At 40.7% G+C, this 21,151-nt stretch overlaps 1 protein-coding gene across 1 annotated transcript in view; it reads left to right on the top strand.

Annotated features, from left to right (window-relative positions):
• Positions 1-625: 625 nt before the first annotated feature.
• Cdh20 (cadherin 20) overlaps positions 626-21,151 on the top strand; it is a 256,772-nt gene continuing 236,246 nt past the window's right edge. Inside the window, exon 1 of the mRNA XM_051147229.1 lies at positions 626-769. The gene's annotated coding sequence lies outside the window, so the exon portion shown is untranslated. The remainder of the gene's footprint in view (positions 770-21,151) is intronic.

Below are 21,151 nucleotides of genomic sequence, written 5' to 3'. Positions count from 1 at the left end.
GCCACCCCCACCCCATCCCAACCCCGCAGACCACTCTCCCACACACACCCACAGGCGAGAGTCCTTGCTACCCTCTGTTCTCTTTCACCCCTCTCAGGGTTAGCACTTTCTAACTCCCCCAGACAATAAAGGGGTTTAAACATTTAAATGCTGTTTTAAAACCGCCTTTAAAGAATTAACCCATTTTGCCCCTTACTGGTCTAAACCACAGGGTGCCAACCGGACGTTAATTGCTTTCTTCTGGTGGGGTTCCAGACAGCTCCTCAGAAGGAAGGAACGCACATTCCTGGCACCAATTGGCTAATTCAATTTACTTCAACAGCATTAGCCTCTGTCAGAATATTCATGAGCACGCGAAGCAGGACCCGCGGTACAGGCAGGCGGCAGGCACTCGGGCTAGGGAAGGGGCGAGGAAGGGGAAGAAGCAGACCGCGCACAGCGCTTAGGAGACGGTGACCACGAGGAACAGGCAGCTTTTCTCACCCTCCGGGCACAGAGCTGGGGGCCGTGAGCATCAGCGGGTTTACTGCGTTTGTCATCAGCTCTCAACTCCCAGCGATCGCGCGGAAGACTTTGGAAACATCCAAAGGCAACAGAGCTGTGACACTTTTGACTTGGGGGGAAGGGGGTGGGGCGGGGGCAGAGAAGCGAGCTGGAGCAAAGGGACTCGGCAGGACACCGGTTTGCCCTGTGAGGAAGGCAGCGATGTGAGCTGGACAGCAGCCACAGAAGAGTCTCAACATCTACGGAGAGCCGCCAGCTGTACTAGGTAAAGCTGAGAGGTTGGGTCGGTCCCTGCGCGTCTGTCCCCAGGCACCGGAGGTCACTCTGGAAACCACAAGAGCACTACCAGCGGTCCAGCTACACGCCGCACCTTTCCTCAATTCTCCACCACCTTGGGGGGCCTCTCTGCCTACCTGGGTTCCACTTCCTGGGACTTTTCGGGGGTGAGGTGGAGAGCAGGAAGGTATATCCTCAGCTGGGGGTCTAGTCTGGGTGCAGGGAAGCTCCTGTGCAGCGGGACAGCCGCGCAAGTGGAGGCTGCGCCTCACTGGGTACCCTGGATGTGCTCGGTGGGTGATGGTGATATGGGTAGCTCGGGGTGCCAGAGTGCTTGCCCCGAGCCCTTTGCTTCCTTCTTGGTCAGAGGCATCTCCTTCATACTGCCAAGGGAGAAGGTGCCCGAGTCCCCAACAAGGTAGCTGTGCTCAGAACCAAGGCAAGGTCTGAGACTGAGGCTTTGGGGAGGTGCAGGCACCCACTGGCCTACCCGTGATACTGGCTTTAGGGTACAAGGCGCCCCAGCGCCAGAGCTTGGCGTTGGGAGGAGACTGTGGTAGTGACTCTCTTCCCTGCCACCTGCCGGACATTACCAACTCCCGGGATTTTCTGTCTCCTAGTCCTGGCAGTCCCTGGGAAGCTCAGGATTGCGCACGGGTGGTTTGAGTTCTGCTTGTCCTGGTTGTGATGTCTGAATAGGGCCTGGAGGTGAGGGGGCGAGTAGAGAGGGTGAGATAAGGTGAAACGTTCAGATTTGCAAAGAAAACGCCTCCGCGAAGTCTCAAACTGTCCTTAACAATAAGACAGACTGTGAGCTGGCCTCCAAGCTGTGGCAGCTGAAATTTCGAGGGCAGCTTCAAGGCAACACCAGAGCCTTTTAGTTATCTCCTAGCTGAACCTACCGATGTTTGGAGGAAGTGGGGCTGGCACAGTGGTTCCTAAGAACAGCAGAGTTAAGTACTGGGTAGATTCGGAATTTACTGTGGAATCACAATGATTATTACTAATGCTGTATTTACAGGCTTGGACATCAGGAAGGATGTGGGGGAGGGGTTGACTGCTGTCATAGCATGGAAATTGAGTCTGCAGCTGCTGCCCCCTCCCCCCTCACACACACACATAATATACCAGACCTCCTTTAGTCTCTGATGTGTCTGCATCAAAGAAAACAAATGCTACAGAATTGCGGGCAGGGACCTGGCCAAAGATGGCATCTAATTGAAAGCAGTACAAACAAGAGAAAGTTGTAACTGCAATAGAAGACACCCAGCCTTGTGGCTGTCCGACTGTATCTGTATCCACTCACCTGTCTCTTCTCAAGGTGGAGGCAGAGCCATCCTGGACTTCACACTTGACCCAGCTTTCACTTCTTCTGTATTTCTACAGCCTTTTAGTTGTAACTTGCAGATACAGAGCCCCTACCGGCCTTTAAGCTTGGTCCCTAGCATGGGCAATGTTCCTTTAGACATAGGAGGAAGCCTCAAGGACACCTGAGGTTGGTTGATGCCCTCTTGGCTAAGCTCTTGGCCAGATCTGTTCCCCTGGTGTAGGCTTGGCTCTGCTGATGAAGCAGAAAACAAGGCAGAAGTATGGGAGAAGAGCCTGGCAGTTACTGAGTGTAGGAGGTGAGGTCAAGCCTCTGAACTGGCCACATCCTTTCCTGCCAGAGAAGAAAGACAAATGAAGTGCAAGTGAGAGGTACATAAACTGGAAGCAAGCTCTTAGAGTTTGCAGGGCTGTGGCCACTGACTTTGGCGTGACCTTTCCTGTGCTTCGGATTTCCCCTTTGCCAACCCACTGAGCAGCCTGTCTGATGGGACTGTTCTCAGGAGATGGTCTAATTCTGTATTTTTAAAAAGTGCTTTAAACACACTGAGAAAGGGCAGTCTATAAAACACACAATGTTAATGTTCTGTGAAAAGTTTGCCACCGCGCAGGTTAAGGAGGTACATTTTTAGTATGTGTGCCATGTGGCAGTGTGACATTAAAATGGAAAAGCAAAGTACAATCATAAAAATGACATAGCATTTTTGACAGTCAGCTGCGTACTTGTAGAAAAGTTATCTTTAATTTGGAGAGAGTTGCTGAGGGAACTTAATCAATGTTTGTGCTACTGAACCAACCCCTCCTACCTTTCTCCTCCTCAGTGAAATTGTATGACCCAGTTCTCACCAGAGAGGTAGTGTGACTGTTGTACGTGCTGGGTATGGGAAAGAAGGACTGCACATTATTAGCAGAATGTCAGCCAGGGTTCCAAGCCTGGGGTGGGAGGAAACATGCTCCAGTCTTTGCAAAGTAGTTAACTGTTCTAGAATGATTGGTGAAGCAACATAAGTTTAGGGACCCAGAATTGGTTGTCCTGTGTTCCCTGGTTCACTCCATTAGAGGACATCATGCGATGGAGTTAGAAGTCTAAACAGTTTCCTTTTGCCACTCCTGTTAGGAGACTTTAAATCAGTGCTTCTCAAACTCTGGGTTGTAACCCCTTGTGACTCAAATGATCCTTTCATGGGGGTCACCTAAAATCATCATAAAACACAGGATATTTACATTATGATGACAAAATTATATTTACAAAATATCAACAAAAATAATTGTATGGTTGGGGGGGTCACCAGAAATGAAGAGCTGTGTTAAAGGATCATGGCATTAGGAAAATTGAGAGGCCCTGCTTTAAGAGGGGGCAGTGTGCCTGCTCCTGACATTTGCCCTGGAAGAACTTTTTTTTCTTCCAGACTGGAATGGTGAAGTATTTACCATCCCCAAGGATTCAGAGTCTGCTTTCAGACCCAGGTGTGATTCTCAATTTTCCTCCAGTTCAGGAGCTTCTCAGTGAAGAGTTGTTGATGAATTTAAATAAATAGTTGGACCTCATCAAGCGAGCCACTGAGAAGCTCTGATGTCTTCCATTGGTGACAACATTTCTAGCTTTTGAACTAGAAAACTGGTAGTTAAGAAAGAAATAGATTTTCAGAAATTTCTCTCACCTCGTCCACCTATCTACCCACCAACCAATTCTTGTTTTTCCCCTCACAGTAATGAGTACTGTTTGCTTAAGCATTTTATTTACTGATTTGTGCAATTTTGGACTTTAAATGTGGTTTGGCTACTAGCTGTCTATGGAAAGAGGAAAAATGTAAAGAGACACGGAAGGAAGAGCTGCTGTGGCGAGGTCATAAATCAGCCAAAATATATGGGGGGTGGTGAGAATAGGTCTTTTCACCCTTAAAAAAAAAGTCCACTTTAGAAGAAAAAGCAGTCTGATTATTGGGATCCCAGCCTAAAACTCAGGCAGCTGATGTGAGCGGAGCCAAAGGGTGGTTCTTCTTAGTTTAGAGACAGCGACACAGCCTCTGCCAAAGACGCTGTAAACACAGGATAAAGGTTTCATTGTGAGGGGCTGTGACTGGAATAATTACAGCTGACTGTTCATTCTGACCTGCAGTGCTGCGATCAGGGCTGCACAGCAACAAAAAGAAGAGCAACTGGGGACATAAGAAAGTGCCATTTACCACTTTCATTTGTTCTTTTACTTCTTGGTGGCACTTGGGTGGGAAAAGTATCTCAGAAGAGCAGAGAGCAAAGACGTCAATCCATTCTATTTTGACTGGGGACAAGATTTTTCATGTGTTAAAACCAGCATATGAAGCTATATTAAGAATGATTGTGTTCAACAGCTCTAGTATTAATTAGTAAAAATTAAGCATTACTTTCGTTGTCAACACAATCAAAATATATACAAATGTTACCAGACTCTTGTTCTTTTCCAATACTATTTTCACAGACATTTAAAGTTCAAGGAGAAATTTTCCATGCTTTATATTTACTAATTTTCTCCTTTGAAATAAATTGTACACAATGACTAATCCTTCACATTGCCTCAAAGATAATCCCTCTTCTCTCTTCTCCTCTGCAACTTAGAGACAAAAGAAAGTGTATTTTAAACGGTCTAGCAGTTTAAACAATTGAGCATCTATAGTCATTAGAGACAATAGACGGGGATGTAGTGTTATTTACTAAAACACAGGAGTGTGATCACTTCCTTATGAGAAGATAGACGTTGGGACCATAGATGGTAGGAGACCCATGGTGTTCAAGTCAGGCAAGGGAAGGCACATGTGTATCAAATTGTAACCTTCCAGAATCCTAATATTGGAGTAGAATATGGATTGAAGTTGTTTCTGTGGAATTTAAAATGGACTATCTTTACATGTCCGTGTTAAGTATAATTGTTCTGGAACTAAAAAGCACTGTTATAGAGAAAGCATAATGAAGTAAGATAAGGTCAAGGAGTCTCGCAGAGAGAAATGCTCAGTTTCTCTTGGATACTCATCTTGTCTCTTTGTTTAAGAAGGATGACAGTACCCTTAATAACCTTTAGACTTTCTATCCACCATGAATCAAAAGGTTCCACAAAAGCACTGTACTTTCTGGATGTTACAAAATGTAAATTGTCCAAAATATGGAATTATCTAGCTCTCAGCAGAAAAAAAATCTATTTCACGAAATGCACTTTCTACAGCAATTAAAAATAGAAAGTCACATTGCCACATTAAGTTATGGCAACAACCTATTTTAAAGAGAAATTTAGTCTTTTCACATTTAATTGCTATTTGTGGCTTGCTAAGTAGTTTTCCAGAATAGTCCACCCATCTCTTGCTAACTGAGGTGGTCTAGCTGAGAACAGTCTTAATTACATGTAGACTGGCAGTCTTAGAAGCCCAAGAACACTCTATGTAAAGCATTACTCAAGCACAACACAAAATGAAAATGGCCAAATTCACTTCAAATTTAGAGAGTACTTGGTTTGCTGGTATGTCGATACACAGTAGAAGAGTAAAGAGGTCACAAATCTTGACTGCTTTTTAAATCACATAAAGCTCCAACGATACCAGTCATTTCTTCCAAAGATATACACTTTGGCCAGGCAAAGTCCCCCACAAAAGCACACAAGCCAAGAGTAATCACAGGGCACACACAAACACACACACGAATGAATAGAGTGTAAAAATACAAACTTGGAATTCCTAGAAAGATGTTTTGGTTTTTTGTTTCTTGTTATGTTTGTTTTTGCAGCTTTTAGAACAATTTGACAATCTGAGTTCAGAGCATATTCTGATGAACGTAGATATCTCTTAAGAAAATAGATACATCTATTATCTATTATAAAAGACATCATAGCTTTAGTTCCTAGCTCTTCCTTTATAGCTCCTAACTAGAATTTTACTTGTACTATATTTTAATAAATATATATTGATTTAAAATTAACAAAGTTTTTATATTTAGCATGGTGTTTGGGTACTATGCTTCTACTCTACCACTGAGCTACACCCCCAGCCCTCAATTTTTTCAGATCATTTAAAAAGATAAATTTGGTTAAGGTGTACAGCAGGACCTTATAACATACATACAAAGAGTAACATCCTTACTCTAGAGAAAAAAATGAACATCCCCATTATCTCACACAGTTACCCATCTTCCTACTGAAAGAGCAGCCACCATGTACTCATTGAGCAAAGGCCTGCTACACTGTGATGCTGTAAACTAGTGTCCCAGCTTTGAACTCCTTTATCTTGCACATTTGTATGCTTTGAACTCCTTTATGTTGCACGTTTGTATGCTTTGCTCTACATCTCACCATCACCCCCGCCCTACCCTTGACCCTAGGGAATGATGCTTTTTTTGTTGTTTCTACATCTTTCTCCTCCCCCATTTTTACAATTATATAAGTGAGATCATGCAATATTATTCTTTCGGTTTCTAGTGTATTTCATTTGGCTGGATGTTCTTTAGGTTGACACACAAGTAGATGAATAATATACCTTCAAATACATGTTCCAGTTCACCCACTCTGCCTGAGTTGCTTCTGTACGTTGACTACTGTGACTAGAGCCTCAGTGAGTTTGAATATGAAAGTACCCCTACAAGGTGATGGACTCATTTCTCTTGGTATTCTCTCAGAAGAAAGAGTCAGGGCCATGTCGTTGCCCCATGTGCCTTCTCTAGGAAGCTCTGTGGTGTTTTGCATAATGGCTATTTCTTCCAGTGATGTACAAGGATTTCCCTCTTATCCTCCCCCTCATGAACATTTACTATCACTCCTAGCTTTCATAAAAGCTATGGTAACAGACCTGAAGTGATGTAATGATTTTGATTTGCATTTCTCTGAGGATTAGAGATGTTGAGCACCTTTTTATGTATTTATTGGCAATTTTTATTTCCTCATTAGAAAAATGTCTACTCAAGTCCTCTGCTTGTTTGTCTAAATTCAGTACTATGTTTTCATGTTAGGTTACGTAAGTTCTTCATAATCCTTGGATCCTAACGCCTGTTCTGATATATATTTTGCAAATCTTATTTCCCACCCTGTAGGCTGTCTTTTCATTTCAGTAATGGTTTCTCTGACATGCAGATTTTTAGTTTGGGTATGTTTCTATAGTGTAAGTAAAATTAAATCAATGGCATGTACAAGTTAGGTGTATTTGACACATTCTCAAATGCTCTTCATTATTTCTGAAACAAGCAAGATGTGCCCAATTGTCATAATTATCACTAATGTTCTGGGATGAATGTGGAGTAGATAAGAGAGTAGGAAAACTTCAAGTTTAAGATTCTGATTTTTTTTTTAATTTTAGCTTAGCTAATGAATGTGTATATATCCATATGAACTATCTAAAATGTGCAGGTCCTCTCTGTGATAAGGGACATATGATTGTTTGGCGGTTTTCCAGCTGTCAAGCAGCTACCTCTTAAGTATGGAGTCATAATCAGACCAATTATTACTAAAATGCTGCATGCTCTCCTTTATATCAACTAATTAGGGGTAATTAAGAATGTGATCACCTCCTTTCATGGAAAGGGCTACATCTGGTGGTCACACAAGCTTTTGTGATACATGGCCAATTGTCAGGCTAAACTACAAAACTGCAGCCCTGCTTGTATATCTGGAAGCACCAGAGAAACTCAAGGCTTCCCACTCACATGATGTAACTGCAGGCACTAACTTTCTGTGTGCCTGCTCTAGCACCTGCCTTACAGTAAGACAAGCTGCCCTAGCCTTCCAGCCTAAGTTAAACTAAGATGCCTCTACGTACATTGCACCCTGTGTGTTAAAGGTCTGCCCTCATTTAAATGCTGGATGAACACTGTGGTCTTAGTATTTTCCAGAGAACAGTACATAGTGTAATATGTTGGCATAATTGGGATCCAGCAGTCAGGAGAAAGCCTGGATAGAATTAGCATGAAGATTCAATTATGCCTTGTTCTAGAAAGGGCTGTTTACTGGGTGGTGGTCCAAGTACCCACAGAAAGATGTGCAGTGCAGCTTCTTTATTCTCTACTTGATATATCTGAGCAAATCACATTCTCATTTACACTCTTAAACAATAATTTAAAAGAAAGTGTATTAAATACCAGCTTGTATAATTTATTGGAAAGAAATTTTAAGTGTACACAGTCTAAATATTTTAGATAAATTTATTTTAAAGTCTATGAATAAAACTATTACTAAGTTCCCTAAAAGAATATTATATTTCATATCATATCTATGATTATTTCATTTGATTAAGTGAAAGTAGAAAATATATGTCATGTCTAAATAAAGAGCATATATATATATATATATATATATATATATATATATATATATATATATTATTAATGGTTGATTTTCTTACCATAATTTGTTTATAAACCAACATACATAATTCCATTCAATAATTTGCTGATAAATTAGTTAAAGGAATTTCACTATTAAAAAACTTCATCTAGATTTGTAAATATTTTCGTTTATTTAAATTTCTCATACAATATCTTTTGATTATGTTTTATCCTCCTCAGATCTTTATATATCCTTCTTACTTTCCTACCCACTCAACTTCACATTCAGTCTTTCTCAAAACCAAAATAAAAGACAACATAAAAACAAACAACCAAAAATCAACACAACAAAAAGCCCAAACAAAACTAAATTAAACAAAAAGTCCACAAAATACTATGCTGCTTGTTTGTGTTGCCCAGCTACTCTTGTATGTGGAGCCTACCCTGGAATGTATTACATACCCTGTGACACCTCATTGGAGAAAACTGATCTTCCCTTTCTCAGCAGGCACCAATTTCTGATAGCTCCTTGGTTAAGGCTGGGATTGTCTCTCCACCTCCCCTTTTCATTGCTGGGATTCTGCCTGTCTTCAACCTGTGCAGGTCTTATACACACTGCCACAGTCTCTGTGAGTTCATATGTGCATCAGTCCTACTGTGCCTGGAAGACACCACTTCCTTGGAGTCACCTATCACCTTTGGCTGACATAACCTTTCTTCCTCTTCTGCAGCATAGATCTCTAGGCTCAAAGGGAAGGCTTTGGCAAGGGCATTTATTTATAAATGAGTGCTTAGAAATCTCTCATTCTCGGAACATTGTACAATTATGAATATCTGTGTTATACCGTCTACTGCAAGAAGCTTCATGAAGGATGAGCAATGTGCTTATCTATGGGTATAAATTTATGTCACTAGGGGTCATCGCATTGCTATTTTCATTTAGCAGAATGATAAGAATAACAGGTTTGCCCCTAGGCCTGTGACCTATCTAATCTTAGGTAATCGATCATGTTAATATTACCATAGGTTTCATTTTATGGATTTGGGCCATCTAATCAGAAAGTGGTTGTTTACTCTCATCAAAATTGTGCCACTACTGTACCATTATATGTACCAAGCAGGTCACTGTTGTAGATCACAGAGTTTGTAGCTGGGAGGTATTGATACTTCAGATAATATCCAGTACCACGAATCGGGCAGGAGGGGTAAAGGTTTGAGTTGGACACCAGCTCAACTTCTTCATGTTCAACTAAGATCAGTGAAGATGTATCGTTCTTTAAATTAGGAAGGCTATTAGCAGTCTGTTATGATTATCAACTGGAAAACAAACACCAGGCTTTGTATCCAAGGAACTCTTTGCCCTTCAAATTTTCTCTTGCCTCCTCCTGTTTAAGACCTATAGAAAGACCAAGTGAAGTATGTGGATGCCAGAGGCATCCTATTCCATGCACAAAACTCTATGTTCTCTTATATTTTTTTTCTGCTTAAGTATTGTGTCAGAGCACTGTGGATTGGGTGGCTGAGTAGACAAGAGGAATTTCATTTTCACAAACTTGTAAACTAGCAATCTGAAATCAATATGCTGGCTTGTCAGGTTCTGCTGAGGGTTGCAGACTGCTGTCTTCTTGTATTTCCCCATTATTAAAAGAAACTCTTTCTAGAGTCAAGAGACTCTATAAGAATTAACACCATTCCGAAGAACTTCACCCTATGATACAGACCACCCAAGACCTTTCCTCTGAATACCATCACGTAGAATGGGATGGAATTTCAGCTTAGGAATTCTAAGGTTCACAAGCATTTGGCCAACTGCCGTAACAAAGCAGATTCTAATGCCATACACAATATCATGCTTGTACTTTCTGCTTTGCAAACCCCTAGAGTTGATACAGCAGAGGCTTTATTTGGAAAAAAAGATTGCAGAATAATCACTACATCATTGAAAGCAAGTACTGCAGTTAAAACTCTGAATCATGCAGACATTGGGGGTAGTAAATAAAAATGAACATCTGTGGGCATACTTTCTACAAATTGGAAAGAATTCCCAAGGATATTCATTTTACAACTAAAGGTTAAATAAGATTATTGTGTTATCATGCATTATCAAATTCTATGAAAAACGAATCACATCTGGTGACCAATCACAGGTCTGATGGCATTACAGTTTTGAAGACCTAGCTTTACCTTAGCCTACCCTATCAGCTACAAGATATTAGGAACATTTATTTCACCCTACATATGTAAGTCACACTCATATTTGGAAATAGAAACCTTGAGTAGTTACTAAAAATTAATCCATTTGGCAGTTCAACATTTCATTTTCATGGAATATTTCAGGAAGCTGGGTATAGCGAACTTCTTGTCATTTTTGGAGCTGGCTAACATTAGGTGATCAAATTACATAAGGTTGTTTCTTTTAAAACATACAAAACTGTTACACGAAAGTGCTATGTACTTCTAAATATTCATTTAATATTCAATTAAAATGCATAAAATCAAGCAAGAGAGAAACTACAGCAATAATAACAGCCACCACTTAATTAGTCCATTACCTCTGGTATAAACTCTCTTGAGAATCTTCCACACTCTACCTAAATAGTCTTCTCTGTCCAAATTACCATCAGCACCAAACTACATGTGCTGAAGCAATGGCATGAGATAAAGTGGCCAATGTGTGCAGGCTTCCAACTCAAGTCCCAACATAGTCTAGACACTCAATTGTACTGCCTCCTTCTAGTAATGCTGCTCAAAGCCCCATGACAGTCATTGTCCTACCACCCTGATTTTCTGGTGGAATAACTTTTGCACCAGAGAACAAGTTACAGCATCCCTGTCTATATGTTGATCTCACCTGAGACAATCAAAACTGTCTTCAGTCATTGCCAAATACAGTCAGAATAACCCTAGCTGAGAATTAGGCCTCCATGCTTGCATACTGAGGATACAGAATTTTCAGTTTGAGGATGGAGCTATCGAGTTTTCAAATCCTAAATACTTTTTGTGGTTATACTAGACACATTACAGATTTATAAAAAATAACTAGAGAATCCCTTGGAGAAAAAGAGGTGTTAGCATGCCCCTGTTCCAACCATGTCTCTCCTCACTAGCCTCATTTCCTTGGAGGCCAAAATTGACTGGGAGATTGCAAAGACTTTCTCAGTCTACCAACAATGACTGGAAAGTGGTTGAAAAAAGAAAAGTGAATCACAGTTTCCGCCAAACCAATGAAAATGTGATCTATTAGAACATTCTAGGAGGACAGCCTTGCATTTCCTGAGGACAAGATCTGCCTAAATGCTCAATTTTTCTCCATGCTAGTGATGGAACCTGCAATCCTGTGCATGCTGGTAAACATTCTACCTCTTGTTTCCAGTACAGTCTCTTGGTTTTTGAACCAAGAGCATCAGTATGTTAGCTTAGGCTAGCCTTAAACTCACAATCCTCCTGTCTCTGCCTTGCAAATGCTGATATCACAACCATGGAACACCACACCTATCAATACATTATGTATTTTTGGAGTGTTATACTGAAGAGCCAACCAAGGATCTCATGTGCTGTTATCACTGCCACAGCCCCAAGGTGGGATGGACTCCAGGGTCTCATGCATTCTAGTTAAGCAAGACACCACTGAACTCTACTGCCAGTCCCTAGCAAGAAATAATCCTCCAATGGATCAGAGAAACCCTAGTACAGGGCTTGGATGATCTGCTTAGGCTTCTGTTTGACCATTTTTTTTAATTGGTGTCAAGTCTGTACATATTACTGTATGACAATCGTAGTTATAAATTCTGTGGGGCCATAATGATGATATACTAGATGAAGACATAGGAAAGATCAAAGAGGCATGTACTAGATTTAACAAGATGAAATGTAATGCAGCCAACTCCCAGTGTGGAAAGCTGAAGGGCACATGAGGCCTACTAAGCTGCAGACACAATTTTCATGCTCAAGCTATAAGACACCTACTCATCTTGCATTTCCAAAGAAGAGCCACCCTGCTCTGATTTGAACCAATGTGCACTTGTTATGCCCTGTTCCACTCTTCACATTCTCCTTGAGTCGTGGTTATGGAAGTGGCCACTGAAAAGGGCCCTACAACATGTTTTTCAAGTAAGAAATGTTGAAGGTCTTCAAGTAGAAAACCTGACATACAGCCGACTGAAAAGGTCCAAAATAGGCATCTTCAAGTATCAGGAATCTCTTACTTTAAAAAAGAAAATCAATTTATTCTGCATTGCCATGCAGACCCGAGCCAGGGTCACTGAACAGAAAATGCTTGTAGGCATATTTTATCTCAGCATAATGGTGAACTTGCTAATGGTGAATGATTCTATGCAAGAGAGGAGAGAGGTGGCAGCAGCATCTCAGAAAGTACAAGGATCATCAGAAAGGGGGATGGGCAGGCCAGAAATTTCCAAGGCACTTTCTGGCATTCAATGTGTCTTAATATTGTTTGCTTTAGGAGCTATTAATGACCTTGAAATCTAGTTTTACAATTTTATTAAGAAAAAACAAGGTCTATTACTTTCCCCAGCCTACATATTCAATTACTGGCAATAAGTGCAATAGAATAAGCAGGAAAGCGTGCCTTACCATGTGTCACATAGAAGAAAATATCTCAGTGGTGCCAGCCACTGTAAACACACTTCATCATGTATTCTTGACAAAACCTCATGACGATTTGGAGATCTAGCTTAGTGGATAAAGCTCTGACATACATGGGCTAAATTTAACCTCCAGTCCTCACAAAAAGGTAGATGCAGTTGAGGGCATCAGCAATCCCAAAACAATGGTGGCAAGATTCAAGGCAGAGACAGGAAAGTCTCCACAAACTTTCAGATTAGTTATCCTGTCATAATTGGTGGAAAGTCACAAAAGACCTTTCTTCAAACAAGGCAGAAAGCAACAGGTTGTTCTCTGACCTCTCCACATGTCTACCACAGCATACATGCATCTGCACTTACACAAAGATACACTGAAGGCATGCACCTACTTACGAAGAAAAGAGAACACTGTGAAGTAAAAGCAAGTCCCATCCCATTTTGGAGGCAAAGGAACTGAGTCACAGAGCGATTAAGTTGCTTTTTCAAGAGCTAACAGCCAATGACTATACCTTATTATTTGAACTCGATTCTGCCTGAAACTACAGTCTCATCACCTCCTACTGCATACCATCTCATCTGTTCAGCAGGAATGCACGATTTTATCTGAATGTTGGCAATTCCCGGAGTTTGAGACATATGGCTACTTATGCAAATACTCAAAACATCTTCCAAAGCCTAAAATACATCATTTCAAAAATTTATTTGCTATTTTCTATTACAAACGGTGTTGTTCCATTCAGAGAGCTCAAACTGTCTGAAATTGATGTTAAGTAAATGAGCAAAACAATATTTTTGGTGCTTATTTGAAATATCTGTGGAAGAAAGACTGACATTGAAATTTTGGTGTAATTCTGAAAAGCAGGAAAAGAGAATCCAAGCCTCCAAGCTTCAAGGCAAAGGAAACAAGATTAACAGGTCTCATGACTAGAAACCCAGGAACTCTTGGCAGCAATTCTGTTGGTGTTTACTATATCATTATACATTTTCATTCTTTTGATCATGGTTGTCATATTGGATCATCTATTTGATGATTATCTTATTGCGTCATTCAAAAACTGAACTGATTTTAAAAACTATTTTTTACTAACCTTTTATTCTTTTCTTTTCTTGCATTTAATTTTAATTTATATACTAACTTTGCATCCCAATTGTGTTCCCCTTCCTCCTCACTTCCGGGGACCTCTCTCTCTCTCTTCCCCCTTTCTCACTTCCCCTTGTCCTCAGAAAAGGGCATCCCCCAGAAGCCACACCAGCACATTAAGTTGCATCAAGACTGAGCTCCTTTTCATCAACTGAGGCCAGGCAAAGCGGCTCAGTTTGGGTGAAGTGATCAAAACCAGGCTACAGAGTCATGTCTTAGACAGCACCCACTCTACTTACTATGAGATGCATATGACATCAAACTGCCCATTGGTTACATAATTGTAAGGAGCCTAGTTCCATTCCATGCACACTCTTTGACAGGTGCTTCTGATTCTGTAAACCTCCATAGTTCTAGCTTAGTTGACTCAAAAACTATTTTCTCACAGTTTGGGAAGACAGTACTCTTGGTTAAAAGCAAAACAAGAAAACAAAACAAAACAAAAGCTTGCTGTATAACTATGAGGACTTGAGGTTTAGAACCCATATAAAAAAGCCAACAAAGTGATTCATGCCTGTAATCCTAGCACTTTCACTATGAGACATGAAAATCCCTTGGCCAGCCATGCTAGGCACTCAGTGAACTTCAAGTTCACCGAGCAACCATGTCTCATAAAATAAGATGATTAATTGTGGATGACACCAACACTGAGTCCACCTATATACACACCCAAACATATACACATGAATAGGTACACACAAGCACATAAGCACACATAATTACTGTTTCTATCTTTATTTTTGCAGTTTCAAAATATAAAGTAAAAATAAAAATCCACTGATGTAAGTGCTTTAATTCATTCTCCCTGCAAGCTCAGGATCCAGCCACCTTGGAACAGAGACTGAGTTAAGAATAGCTCTACTCTGTAGATAGAATCTAGTGACTTCTTCAGCAACACTGCTTCTTGCACACCATTCCAGGTGATAATCAGCAAAAGGCTTAAAATATAGTTTGGCATTTGCCTTCTAAAGCTACTGCTCCTCTGGTACTTACAAGCATATGAATGTTTATGGAAGTTTGTAATTCTAATTTTATCACTCTTGCAGAGCATCTGGGCACTTGCAAGAGGGGCCCTGGTGTTTATCACAGAACTGAAAATGGGATCCTATTCAGCACACTTTGGAGTGACTATTTTGCTGTAAAGCAGGAGGCTTTACTGTGTTGGGGACTTGGGAAGCTGCAGGGAAGCCCATTTCTTGACCTGACCATGGCCAGGGTCATCTCTGTTAATGGGATTGCTTGGTGCTAGATGATCTTAGCTGGCAGCAACCCACACCAACACGTGTCAGACAGCACTGCCTCGGTGAGCCTTTTACCTTTGCACGTGCTCATCAGGGTACCATTTCACCAAGTCAAGCATGGCAGTAAGAACGTTTCTATGACTTTGTGAAAATGAGTGGCGATTAGAAAGCTGATGTTTTATGCACAACTCTCCCCCTGAGTTCTGAGGTTATTCCATATAAGGAAACCTTTATAAAAAGATTATTCTCAGTACACATCATGATGGGGATTATTATAAGTCAGAACTCATTCAGACATCTCCATAATGAAGCATAGGAAATATCTCTATAGCTATAAAATTTGTGGAAGATGGTGTATGAGCCCAGAAAAGCAAGCCTTGAATCCTTCTCAGTCTCCTCTGAATGGAGGGTTTGATTGCTTATTTGGGGGATATTAGAAGAATAGAATAGGATTAACATGAGAAAAAAAAAACAAAGATATTTTCCTCTCTAGATTCACCAAACCTAATACCAAAGAGGTTGTGAGAATGTGAAAAATGTACAGACGTGGACTGTCACTCAACCCATGTCCTTGCTGTTCCAAATTTCTTGCTTTGGTACACATCACAGCCATTACTATAACCCTCTCTACCTTCATTCACAATTCTGAAATATGGAGTTGATCTTAAACACCATCACCCTAATATCATTGAACATACTAGGTATTCAAATACCATTCGCTGAACTTTTTGAATAACTAGAGCAGGAGCAAGAGATAGGTAGAAAAGAGAAAGAACGACTCCTATTATGCCATAGCCTTGTGTATGTAAAAAGCAGGGATGTATGCCATTGCTACAGGTGGTTTTGTATTATAATAAGCACCCTTTAAAGTAAACGGATCCCTAACTTCCTTTCTCCAACCTTCACTCACCAAGAATAGCCTTTAGTGGAAGCCAGAGGTAACAGTGAAGTCTCTCTCACATTCAGTGTTGTGTAGAAGTATTTAAGCCAAATTGGAGGCATCAAAAATAAGTAACTACACTTAAAAGTCACAGCCATATTGAATGATAAACAATTTATGGAAAGAACTCAGGAAAAATTGTTGTTTAAAACACTAAAGAGCATAGCTCTTGACAAGTGTTTTCTTTTTATTTATAAGTGTAAGTAGAGTTTTTTAAGAAACACAAAAATACTAGAATAAAATGTAAATTTACCTTGTACATTTCTCTTTCATATCTGGCAAAGGTGGAGATTTAGAGAGCTCTAGGGTTATTTGCATAGTTTCATTAAATAATTATTATCTACACTAATTGAGAGGACGAAGAGGTCAGCAAGATTATGTGAAATTATAAACAATTCAAAAGGATTTATAGCTGATTAAGGAAGTGTTTTGGTGAGTTGAGTATAAGTCACCATGAGTTCCAGGAACTTTATTTTTTCTAGAGATAGAGAAGTCTTATAATTCAGGTCCAGGTACTCAGGTTTGAATGCTGTTCTTTTTGAAAAACCAAATCATTAATTCTTTGGGAAATTCACACACGTATACAGTATATTTTGATCATGGCCACTCCAGATCCCTCACTTTTTATTCCTCTTGGATAACTCCCCACCCCCACCACCTACCAAAAGCTTCATGTCTCTATTTTATTTTATTTTATTTTTTACTTTCAACACTTAAAGAAGTGTGCTGCCCACATTTACATGGTGTAGTACCATCTACAGAAGCATGGGCAGCCTTCCAGAGGCCACACACCTGAAGGAAACAGGCTCTCTTCCCCTAGCATTTATCAGTGTAAAAAGCTCCTCATCTAGGGGAGGGGCCTTGTGAACCTGTCTCCCATTCATGTTGGAAAGTTGACTGGCTTGATCTTGTGCAGGCAACCACAGTGGCTGAGGTCATGAGTGCATTGGTTCTGTCATGTCCACAAGGCATTGTTTTACAGCAGCCCCTCCCATGTTCTGCCCTTTTCAGTCTCTGTTCCTTCTACATTGTTCTCTGAGCCTTGGGGAGAGGGGGTGGGATAAAGATGTCACATTTCAGTTATTCTCTGAACTCTAATCAGTTATAGGTCTCTATATTAAAATCTGTCACCCGTTGAGGTGAGGGAAAGAAGTTTCTCTGAGATGGTGTGCTGGTTCCAGTGAAAAAGGTCCCCATAGGTTCATGTATTTGAATACTTAGGGGCATCCAGTTGGTAGAACTGGAATAAATTAGGAGGTACAGCCTTGTTAGAAGTGTTGAGGTTTCCAAAGACTTCAGCCATTCCCAGTCTCTTTCCTCCCCCCGCCCCCCAACTCTTGCTTGTGGATCAAGATGTGAGCTCTCAGTTTCTGCTCCAGTGCCTGCCTGCCTGCCTGCCCGCTGCCATCCTCTCCATCACCCTGTCATAGATGCTAACACTCTGAATCAGGAAGCCAATAGATACATTATTTTTTTAATTGCCCTGGCCATGGTATTTTATCACAGGACTAGAAATTAACTAAGACAGAGAGGCGAGAGCTGCACTAATCTACAGTAATAAGGATAAATAGTTCTTCACCAGGTTTGTAGTACCAGACATGAGTTCCCTATTGTGGAAAAGACATTAAATCCATTCAGAAAGCTATTGGTTACTCCTATGACCTTCATTGCACTAGTGAACCAGTGGGTATAACATTTGCTACTGTAGTTTTCAGCTGAGTAGGACTGTTGATGGCTTTTCTCTTCCAATAGCCCTCATAGCACCAGTATGTATGAGTGTAGATCAGTACCAACTTGACCTCTCCACTGGACATGCCACCTTCTCCACCAGTCCAACAACTCCCCGCCCTGACTGGCCTGATTCCATCAAAGCAGTGCTAGGTTTACCTTTTGCAAAGTGTATCAAAAAATCCAATGCTCTCTGTTTTACTGTTGCTCCTGTTTTCTATTTATTTACCAGGCCTGTGATTATTTACATGTATAGGTCTAAGAACTAGAAATAGGAGCTGTAGGAATAATTAACCAAAGAACTTCTTGCCCTAGCAGCAAATGCCAATGACACAACCCGGGTCTTATTGTCTCAGAACTATTTACTACTATTAAAAACAAGAAAAAAAATCATTCTTTAACTATGTTTCTATTTCTAAAGCAAGTTGAAGTATGAATTATCTCAAAAGGAATTTTATGAGAAGTGAATAGCTGTCAACAAAGCTATAATTAAGGAGAAGAGGAGCTGTCAATAAACTTCGGAGAAAAATTGTAGAAACAAACACCGGTTATCTTATCTCTTTTCTCCTTTGCCTCACATAGCCCCCTCCAGAATCATCTAGAGTTCTGTCCAGTTAAGTAAAAAAGAATACCTCTCCATGCAGCTCTGTAGATGATGAGTTTCACAGATAATACACCCTTTCCCTTTCAAGTGGGTACATAGCTGAGGTTTTCTTCAAACATGTCATGTATTTTTGACTGAAGACTATCCATTTTTCTTTCTCTGAGGATCCATGAAGATTTTAGAAATATAGATATTTTTCTAGTGTCTGGAACATTAACAATGTCAATTTTAGCTTATTTGAATTCTTTCATGTTTTTTGGTTATCTATTTACAACCCCACCATGCCACTAATTAAATCCATATCATATTGCTTCTGTTTGTTAGACTATTTGAGGTCTCAACACACATTTTAGCTGTACACTTTGTCACTTTCTTACCTCTTTCACTCTTAGGAACAGTTTCTCCCTTGAGCTTGCTCATGCCAGTACCACCTCTTGAAAAAAGCAAAGGATATATATATATCTCCCACACCATCCACGTGTAAAGCCCTAGGAGCTCGGCCTTCAGACTATCTTCATTCAGTTCATAGCCAGGATCAAAGGTCAAAAACAGCAGCAGCTGACATTAGGCTAAAGGCTGCATAAACTCCTTAACTGCCACATCTGCATGGCTAAAGAAAACAGACACAGAATGTCAAAGTGGGGCATTTCAACACATCTCACATGGTGGCATTTCAAGCAGTGAGGCTCCTCCACTTGTTCTTGTGTTGCATTTAGAATGAGCCAACACTAAAGTGTCACTGAAATCCATGGAAGTTGATTGATCTACCAAGGATCATACCGCAGGTCACTAAGCAGAGACTAGCTGGCTTCCTGGGACTCTGTGCCATTCTCTCTCTCTCTCTCTCTCTCTCTCTCTCTCTCTCTCTCTCTCTCTCTCTCTCTCTCTCTCTCTCTCTCTCTCTCTCTCCATAGAGGTTATGGAGCTGGGCTCTTTACTTTCATCATGTGGGGTCTGGGAATCTAATTCAGGTTGTCAACTTGGCAGCAAGCACGTTTACTTGCCAAGCCATCTCTTGGGCCCAGCTTTTTCGAGTGGGCTCAGGGGACCAAAGTCAGGTTGTTATGCAGTCAGATTACCCCTGCCTCCCCAGCCCAACTTCCCACTGATATTCTTTTATACCACGGTGTCCCTTCTCTATCTTCCCACTTCTTTGCTGAAAAGCCTCCATACTACCTAGTTGGCCACTGAATTTTCATGTTGCTTAGTAACCTCTATTGCAGTCTGACTAATAATATACAAAGAATATGTTCTTCCTACTATATTGCTTTATGTTGTAACATCAGTTCTTTTGTATAAACTTTTATTATAAAATTCTTGCTGCTCCCTTGGCCCCCATTTTCATTCTAGCCGCACATGTACCTTTCCAATGAGGGTCTACTGGGGACTCAGGGTCTTGCATTGATGTCTTACAATAACCATGAAGCTTAAGGTGAATTCAAGTATTATGTCATCCTCATTCTAAAGGAGTCATAATGGATGACTGAAGGAGGAGAGAAGAGAGGGGGCTGGGAACAAGCAGTAAGCTGATAAAATAAATGAAATTTTAAAATATTAAATAAACTTAAAAGAACTTCGAAAAACTGGCACAGAAGAGTACCATTATTATAAGTAGAGCTGACGTGTGTTATGGCATAATAAAATATCCAAACTTAGAAGATGAGCCCAGCAGTACATTACTTCTTGTTCATTTGTCTACAATGGAGTACAACTCTTCCTGAGGACCCTTCTTCCTAGTGGTGACTCCAAAATTCAGCTGCTTCCATGTGTGGCTACACCTCTCCTGGTTAGGAGAAAGAAAAATCTTTCTTTTCCCTAAAGTCAGGGAGGAACAAAGCAGAAAGTACAAAAGGCCTTCAAGAATGCTTTACAGTAATTTCTGAGAGGCTTTTCATTGCCAGATTCCTGCCATGTGGCTGTGTCCTCAGGACAAGACAGGCTGAGAAATATGCCTTTCCTACTTGCCAAGTAAGAAGAGGTAGACAAATATCTTTCAGGCTCTGACATGGCTCATCAATTAGCAGTTTACATCAATTATCCTTGTTTTGTGGCACTGGACACAAGAGAAGACAATACACTAAATAATAAAAGCCTAAGCTAGCTAATGCCTGCAATGTTCTAAGAAGATTCTCTTGGCTGTGACAGGGGTATCCTAAACTTACACATGATCCAAAACAATATTTCTCCACAGATAAGGGCCCTCAGCACTGCAAACATAAACTTGCTCTGTTTTTAGAGTCACTAAAATTTTCACAGCTGAGACCCCCATGAAACTCTAGAGCAGCTACCCTGAGTATATACATAGGGGTTGGGGATGCAAAGCCATACCCTGATATATCCCTTGGTAGAGGGCCAGTTCCTTCACTGTTTTCTGGTCTCATTTCCTTTAGCTCAGGTGGACTTCCATATTCACTCAATTATCAGTTTAAATCAATTATCTTTACCTATTGGTACTGGGCACAAGTGGAGACAATACACTAAATAATATCTATATTCTAGTTGAACAACAAAGGA

This window comes from Acomys russatus, chromosome 6 (assembly GCF_903995435.1).
Source record: "Acomys russatus chromosome 6, mAcoRus1.1, whole genome shotgun sequence".
Taxonomy (NCBI): Eukaryota; Metazoa; Chordata; class Mammalia; order Rodentia; family Muridae; genus Acomys; species Acomys russatus.
This window is presented reverse-complemented; position numbering and strand designations above follow the sequence as displayed.